This window comes from Taudactylus pleione, unplaced genomic scaffold, assembly GCF_031769625.1.
Source record: "Taudactylus pleione unplaced genomic scaffold, aTauple2 ptg000076l, whole genome shotgun sequence".
Taxonomy (NCBI): Eukaryota; Metazoa; Chordata; class Amphibia; order Anura; family Myobatrachidae; genus Taudactylus; species Taudactylus pleione.
The window spans coordinates 196957-205998 of record NW_028284478.1 but is presented as its reverse complement, the minus strand read 5'-3'; positions in this window follow the sequence as shown (position 1 = coordinate 205998).

Genomic DNA, 9042 nt, shown 5'->3' with positions numbered 1-9042 from the left:
GAGAAGATACAATGTATTACACGGGGGTAACCAATCAGGCAGCAAAGGTAACAGGGCCATAGGAGACACAGAGCGTTCTAGCTGACTGAGACTCCGGCTGTACAGTCACTTTCCTCCCTCCCGGGTGACCTGTAATCCAGCAGAGAAGATACAATGTATTACACGGGGGTAACCAATCAGGCAGCAAAGGTAACAGGGCCATAGGAGACACAGAGCGTTCTAGCTGACTGAGACTCCGGCTGTACAGTCACTTTCCTCCCTCCCGGGTGACCTGTAATCCAGCAGAGAAGATACAATGTATCACATGGGGGTAATCCATCAGGCAGCATAGGTAACAGGGCCATAGGAGACACAGAGCATCCTAGCTGACTGATACTCCGGCTGTACAGTCACTTCCCTCCCTCCCGGGTGATCTGTAATCCAGCAGAGAAAATAAAATGTATCACATGGGGGTAATCCATCAGGCAGCTAACCAGATACAGGGATGAATAGAAGCAGGAGGATTTATCTCACTAGCAGGCTGATGGGTATCGGGCTTCCCCACACCCTCCCCTAATGTGGGCAAGTCACAGCACAGTGTGTAAGTCTGCCTGCAGCTCCACAAGCTCATCCAGCACACGGTATGTAGTCACTCACCGCCTACAATGCCACAAGCTCATCCAGCACACGGTATGTACAGTCACTCACCGCCTGTAATGCCACAAGCTCATCCAGCACATGGTATGTACACTCACCGCCTGCAATGCCACAAGCTCATCCAGCACACGGTATGTAGAGTCACTCACAAGCCAGATCTTGTGCACAGATAGTAGCTGGTGGGTTGGGTGAGGGAGGGGTAAGAAGTTATATGTACTAAATAGTCACTTGGGTTAGAGGCTTGAGCAGAGATGAGAGATTGGGAATATGTTTGCCTGACAGTGTCTGAGCATTAGGATAAGAGTGATAGATAATCTTACATGTGAGGAAGTCACTTGGAGTACGAGATTTACGCCAAGATGGCGCGCTAGTGTACAGCGGCGTTAGACACGAACACTTGTGGACACATAATTACCAGCAGCGTATTTTCCATTGTGCTGCTGGTTGGTGCATTTTGCTGGAGCCGGGATGTGATTGTGTCTGTCAAAAGACACCACCGACTTCAGTACTATGGAAATGTTTTACTTGTTTGTTATAATATAATAATATAGTGGAGTGTTAATAATTCACATTTCATTGACACTTCAGTGTTGTTGTTTTGTTAATGACATTAAAGTGTATTGTATTATACTGATGATCTACTTTACGTCTGAGTTTTTGTAGGTGTGTTGTGCATTTAGATTGCTACAGTGGCATCTAAGTCTACATGGAGTCAGATCAGTAGCTGGATCCACCTCACTGAGAGCTATTTATATAGTCTGGTACAGGTGATACTGCAGTCTCAGGAGAAGTGAATGTAGACATTGGTGAGAATAGATGTCACAGAGAAGTGGATAGTTGTCACTGAGAGCTATGTCTAGAGTCTGGTACAAGTGACACCGCAGTCTCAGGGGAAGTGAATGTAGACATTGGTGAGAATAGATGTCACAGAGAAGTGGATAGTTGTCACAGAGCTATATCTAGAGTCTGGTACAGGTGATACCGCAGTCTCAGGGGAAGTGAATGTAGACATTGGTGGGAATAGCTATCACAGAGAAGTGGATAGTTGTCACTGAGAGCTATTTATATAGTCTGGTACAAGTGACACCGCAGTCTCAGGGGAAGTGAATGTAGACATTGGTGAGAATAGATGTCACAGAGAAGTGGATAGTTGTCACAGAGCTATATCTAGAGTCTGGTACAGGTGATACCGCAGTCTCAGGGGAAGTGAATGTAGACATTGGTGAGAATAGATGTCACAGAGAAGTGGATAGTTGTCACTGAGAGCTATTTATATAGTCTGGTACAAGTGACACCGCAGTCTCATGGGAAGTGAATGTAGACATTGGTGGGAATAGCTGTCACAGAGAAGTGGATAGATGTCACAGAGCTATATCTAGAGTCTGGTACAGGTGACACCGCAGTCTCAGGAGAAGTGAATGTAGACATTGGTGGGAATAGCTGTCACAGAGAAGTGGATAGTTGTCACAGAGCTATATCTAGAGTCTGGTACAGGTGATACCGCAGTCTCAGGAGAAGTGAATGTAGACATTGGTGGGAATAGCTGTCACAGAGCTATATCTAGAGTCTGGTACAGGTGATACCGCAGTCTCAGGGGAAGTGAATGTAGACATTGGTGGGAATAGCTGTCACAGAGAAGTGGATAGTTGTCACAGAGCTATATCTAGAGTTTGGTACAGGTGATACCGCAGTCTCAGGGGAAGTGAATGTAGACATTGGTGAGAATAGATGTCACAGAGAAGTGGATAGTTGTCACTGAGAGCTATGACTAAAGCCTGGTACAGGTGATACCGCAGTCTCAGGAGAAGTGAATGTAGACATTGGTGAGAATAGATGTCACAGAGAAGTGGATAGTTGTCACTGAGAGCTATATCTAGAGTCTGGTACAGGTGATACCGCAGTCTCAGGAGAAGTGAATGTAGACATTGGTGAGAATAGATGTCACAGAGAAGTGGATAGTTGTCACTGAGAGCTATATCTAGAGTCTGGTACAGGTGATACCGCAGTCTCAGGAGAAGTGAATGTAGACATTGGTGAGAATAAATGTCACAGAGAAGTGGATAGTTGTCACCAGGAGGGGTGAGGACCATATACAATAAGGGAACAGTCACATAACTGTGACTCAGACATGGACACTTGTGCTGATACACCATTTAGGAGGTGTATGTAGTGCGGGTGATGGTACATGTGATGATGACTGTGACTCCATACACCAGGAGAGGGGTGAGGACGATGTACAATAAGGGCACAGTCACATAACTGTGACTCAGACATGGACACTTGTGCTGATACACCATTTAGGAGGTGTATATAGTGCGGGTGATGATACATGTGATGATGACAGTGACACCTTACACCAGGAGAGGTGAGAGGGGTGAGGACCGTGTACAATAAGGGCACAGTCACATAACTGTGACTCAGAAATGGACACTTGTGCTGATACACCATTTAGGAGGTGTATGTAGTGCGGGTGCTGATACATGTGATGATGACTGTGACTGATTACACCAGGAGAGGTGAGAGGGGTGAGGACCATGTACAATAAGGGCACAGTCACATAACTGTGACTCAGACATGGACACTTGTGCTCATACACCATTTAGGAGGTGTATGTAGTGCAGGTGCTGATACATGTGATGACTGTGACTCCTTACACCAGGGGAGGTGAGAGGGGTGAGGACCGTGTACAATAAGGGCACAGTCACATAACTGTGACTCAGAAATGGACACTTGTGCTGATACACCATTTAGGAGGTGTATATAGTGCGGGTGATGATACATGTGATGATGACTGTGACACCTTACACCAGGAGAGGTGAGAGGGGTGAGGACCATGTACAATAAGGGCACAGTCACATAACTGTAACTCAGAAATGGACACTTGTGCTGATACACCATTTAGGAGGTGTATGTAGTGCAGGTGCTGATATATGTGATGATGACTGTGACTCCTTACACCAGGAGAGGTGAGAGGGGTGAGGACCAGGTACAATAAGGGCACAGTCACATAACTGTGACTCAGAAATGGACACTTGTGCTGATACACCATTTAGGAGGTGTATGTAGTGCAGGTGCTGATATATGTGATGATGACTGTGACTCCTTACACCAGGAGAGGTGAGAGGGGTGAGGACCATGTACAATAAGGGCACAGTCACATAACTGTGACTCAGACATGGACACTTGTGCTGCTACACTATTTAGGAGGTGTATGTAGTGTGGGTGCTGATACATGTCATGATGACTGTGACTCCTTACACCAGGAGAGGTGAGAGGGGTGAGGACCATGTACAATAAGGGCACAATCACATAACTATGACTCAGACATGGACACTTGGGCTGATACACCATTTAGGAGGTGTATGTAGTGCGGGTGCTGATACATGTGATGATGACTGTGACTCCTTACACCAGGAGAGGTGAGAGGGGTGAGGACCATGTACAATAAGGGCACAGTAACATAACTATGACTCAGACATGGATACTTGTGCTGATACACCATTTAGGAGGTGTATGTAATGTAGGTGATGATACATGTGATGATGACTGTGACTCCTTACACCAGGAGAGGTGAGAGGGGTGAGGACTGTGCACAATAAGGGCACAGTCACATAACTGTGACTCAGACATGGACACTTGTGCTGATACACCATTTAGGAGGTGGATGTAGTGCAGGTGCTGATATATGTGATGATGACTGTGACTCCTTACACCAGGAGAGGTGAGAGGGGTGAGGACCATGTACAATAAGGGCACAGTCACATAACAGTGACTCAGACATGGACACTTGTGCAGATACACCATTTAGGAGGTGTATGTAGTGCAGGTGCTGATATATGTGATGATGACTGTGACTCCTTACACCAGGAGAGGTGAGAGGGGTGAGGACCATGTACAATAAGGGCACAGTCACATAACTATGACTCAGACATGGACACTTGTGCTGATACACCATTTAGGAGGTGTATGTAATGTAGGTGATGATACAAGTGATGATGACTGTGACTCCTTACACCAGGAGAGGTGAGAGGGGTGAGGACTGTGCACAATAAGGGCACAGTCACATAACTGTGACTCAGACATGGACACTTGTGCTGATACACCATTTAGGAGGTGGATGTAGTGCGGGTGCTGATACATGTGATGGTGACTCCTTACACCAGGAGAGGTGAGAGGGGTGAGGACCATGTACAATAAGGGCACAGTCACATAATTGTGACTCAGACATGGACACTTGTGCTGATGCACCATTTAGGAGGTGTATGTAGTGCGGGTGCTGATACATGTGATGATGACTGTGACACCTTACACCAGGAGAGGTGAGAGGGGTGAGGACCATGTACAATAAGGGCACAGTCACATAACTATGACTCAGACATGGATACTTCTGCTCATACACCATTTAGGAGGTGTATGTAGTGCAGGTGCTGATACATGTGATGTCTGTGACTCCTTACACCAGGGGAGGTGAGAGGGGTGAGGACCATGTACAATAAGGGCACAGTCACATAACTGTGACTCAGAAATGGACACTTGTGCTGATACACCATTTAGGAGGTGTATGTAGTGCAGGTGCTGATATATGTGATGATGACTGTGACTCCTTACACCAGGAGAGGTGAGAGGGGTGAGGACCATGTACAATAAGGGCACAGTCACATAACAGTGACTCAGACATGGACACTTGTGCAGATACACCATTTAGGAGGTGTATGTAGTGCAGGTGCTGATATATGTGATGATGACTGTGACTCCTTACACCAGGAGAGGTGAGAGGGGTGAGGACCATGTACAATAAGGGTACAGTCACATAACTGTGACTCAGACATGGACACTTGTGCTGCTACACTATTTAGGAGGTGTATGTAGTGCAGGTGCTGATAAATGTGATGTTGGCTGTGACTGATTACACCAGGAGAGGTGAGAGGGGTGAAGACCATGTACAATAAGAGCACAGTCACATAACAGTGACTCAGACATGGACACTTGTGCAGATACACCATTTAGGAGGTGTATGTAGTGCAGGTACTGATACATGTGATGATGACTGTGACTCCTTACACCAGGAGAGGTGAGAGGGGTGAGGACCATGTACAATAAGGGCACAGTCACATAACTGTGACTCAGACATGGACACTTGTGCTGCTACACTATTTAGGAGGTGTATGTAGTGCAGGTGCTGATAAATGTGATGTTGGCTGTGACTGATTACACCAGGAGAGGTGAGAGGGGTGAAGACCATGTACAATAAGGGCACAGTCACATAACTGTGACTCAGACATGGACACTTGTGCTGATACACCATTTAGGAGGTGTATGTAGTGCAGGTGATGATACATGTGATGATGACTGTGACTCCTTACACCAGGAGAGGTGAGAGGGGTGAGGACTGTGTAGAATAAGGGCACAGTCACATAACTGTGACTCAGACATGGAGACTTGTGCTGATACACCATTTAGGTGTATGCAGTGTGGGTGATGATACATGTGATGAGGACTATGACAACTTACACCAGGAGAGGTGAGAGGGGTGAGGACCATGTACAATAAGGGCACAGTAACATAACTATGACTCAGACATGGACACTTGTGCTGATACACCATTTAGGAGGTGTATGTAATGTAGGTGATGATACATGTGATGATGACTGTGACTCCTTACACCAGGAGAGGTGAGAGGGGTGAGGACTGTGCACAATAAGGCCACAGTCACATAACTGTGACTCAGACATGGACACTTGTGCTGATACACCATTTAGGAGGTGGATGTAGTGCGGGTGCTGATACATGTGATGGTGACTCCTTACACCAGGAGAGGTGAGAGGGGTGAGGACCATGTACAATAAGGGCACAGTCACATAATTGTGACTCAGACATGGACACTTGTGCTGATGCACCATTTAGGAGGTGTATGTAGTGCGGGTGCTGATACATGTGATGATGACTGTGACACCTTACACCAGGAGAGGTGAGAGGGGTGAGGACCATGTACAATAAGGGCACAGTCACATAACTGTGACTCAGACATGGACACTTGTGCTGATACACCATTTAGGAGGTTTATATAGTGCAGGTGCTGATAAATGTGATGATGACTGTGACTCCTTACACCAGGAGAGGTGAGAGGGGTGAGGACCGTGTACAATAAGGGCACAGTCACATAACTGTGACTCAGACATGGACACTTGTGCTGATACACCATTTAGGAGGTGGATGTAGTGCGGGTGCTGATACATGTGATGATGACTGCGACACCTTACACCAGGAGAGGTGAGAGGGGTGAGGACCGTGTACAATAAGGGCACAGTCACATAACTGTAACTCAGAGATGGACACTTGTGCTGATACACCATTTAGGAGGTGTATGTAGTGCAGGTGCTGATACATGTGATGATGACTGTGACTCCTTACACCAGGAGAGGTGAGAGGGGTGAGGAACATGTACAATAAGGGAACAGTCACATAATTGTGACTCAGACATGGACACTTGTGCTGATACACCATTTAGGAGGTGTATGTAGTGCAGGTGCTGATACATGTGATGATGACTGTGACTCCTTACACAAGGAGAGGTGAGAGGGGTGAGGACCATGTACAATAAGGGCACAGTCACATAACTGTGACTCAGATATGGACACTTCTGTTGATACACCATTTAGGAGGTGTATGTAGTGCGGGTGCTGATACATGTGATGATGACTGTGACTCCTTACACCAGGAGAGGTGAGAGGGGTGAGGACCATGTACAATAAGGGCACAATCACATAACTATGACTCAGACATGGACACTTGTGCTCATACACCATTTAGGAGGTGTATGTAGTGCAGGTGATGATACATGTGATGATGACTGTGACTCCTTACACCAGGAGAGGTGAGAGGGGTGAGGACTGTGTACAATAAGGGCACAGTCACATAACTGTGACTCAGACATGGACACTTGTGCTGATACACCATTTAGGAGGTGTATGTAGTGCAGGTGATGATACATGTGATGATGACTGTGACTCCTTACACCAGGAGAGGTGAGAGGGGTGAGGACTGTGTACAATAAGGGCACAGTCACATAACTGTGACTCAGACATGGACACTTGTGCTGATACACCATTTAGGTGTATGTAGTGCGGGTGATGATACATGTGATGAGGACTATGACACCTTACACCAGGAGAGGTGAGAGGGGTGAGGACCGTGTACAATAAGGGCACAGTCACATAACTGTGAGTCAGACATGGACACTTGTGCTGATACACCATTTAGGAGGTGTATGTAGTGCAGGTACTGATACATGTGATGATGACTGTGACTCCTTACACCAGAGAGGTGAGAGGGGTGAGGACCATGTACAATAAGGGCACAGTCACATAACTGTGACTCAGACATGGACACTGGTACTGATACACCATTTAGGAGGTGTATGTAGTGCGGGTGCTGATACATGTGATGATGACTGTGACATCTTACACCAGGAGAGGTGAGAGGGGTGAGGACCATGTACAATAAGGGCACAATCACATAACTATGACTCAGACATGGACACTTGTGCTGATACACCATTTAGGAGGTGTATGTAGTGCGGGTGCTGATACATGTGATGATGACTGTGACTCCTTACACCAGGAGAGGTGAGAGGGGTGAGGACCATGTACAATAAGGGCACAGTCACATAACTGTGACTCAGACATGGACACTTCTGCTGATACACCATTTAGGTGTATGTAGTGCAGGTGCTGATACATGTGATGATGACTGTGACTCCTTACACCAGGAGAGGTGAGAGGGGTGAGGACCGTGTACAATAAGGGCACAGTCACATAACTGTGACTCAGACATGGATACTTGTGCTGATACACCATTTAGGAGGTGTATGTAGTGTGGGTGCTGATACATGTGATGATGACTGTGACTCCTTACACCAGGAGAGGTGAGAGGGGTGAGGACCGTGTACAATAAGTGCACAATCACATAACTGTGAATCAAGACATGGACACTTGTGCAGATACACCATTTAGGAGGTGTATGTAGTGCAGGTGCAGATACATGTGATGACTGTGACTCCTTACACCAGGAGAGGTGAGAGGGGTGAGGACCGTGTACAATAAGGGCAGTCACATAACTGTCACTCAGACATGGACACTTATGCTGATACCCTATTCAGTTTTCGGAGTTTGCTGAATACTGGGGGAAGAGGGGGGATCCTATTGGACCCCTATTGATGAATGGCCCGGTAACTAAAATATGTGGAAACTAGCGATTCCGCATTGTTACCGGCCCACTTATCGTTTGATGAATAGGCCCTTCAGAATGGACTATCCAGTTGTTAGCATTGAAAACATTAGCGCCTCAGGTATATTATATGAAGTCTATCCCATTACATGTTATCTCCATGCCAGCTGCCACAGAAAA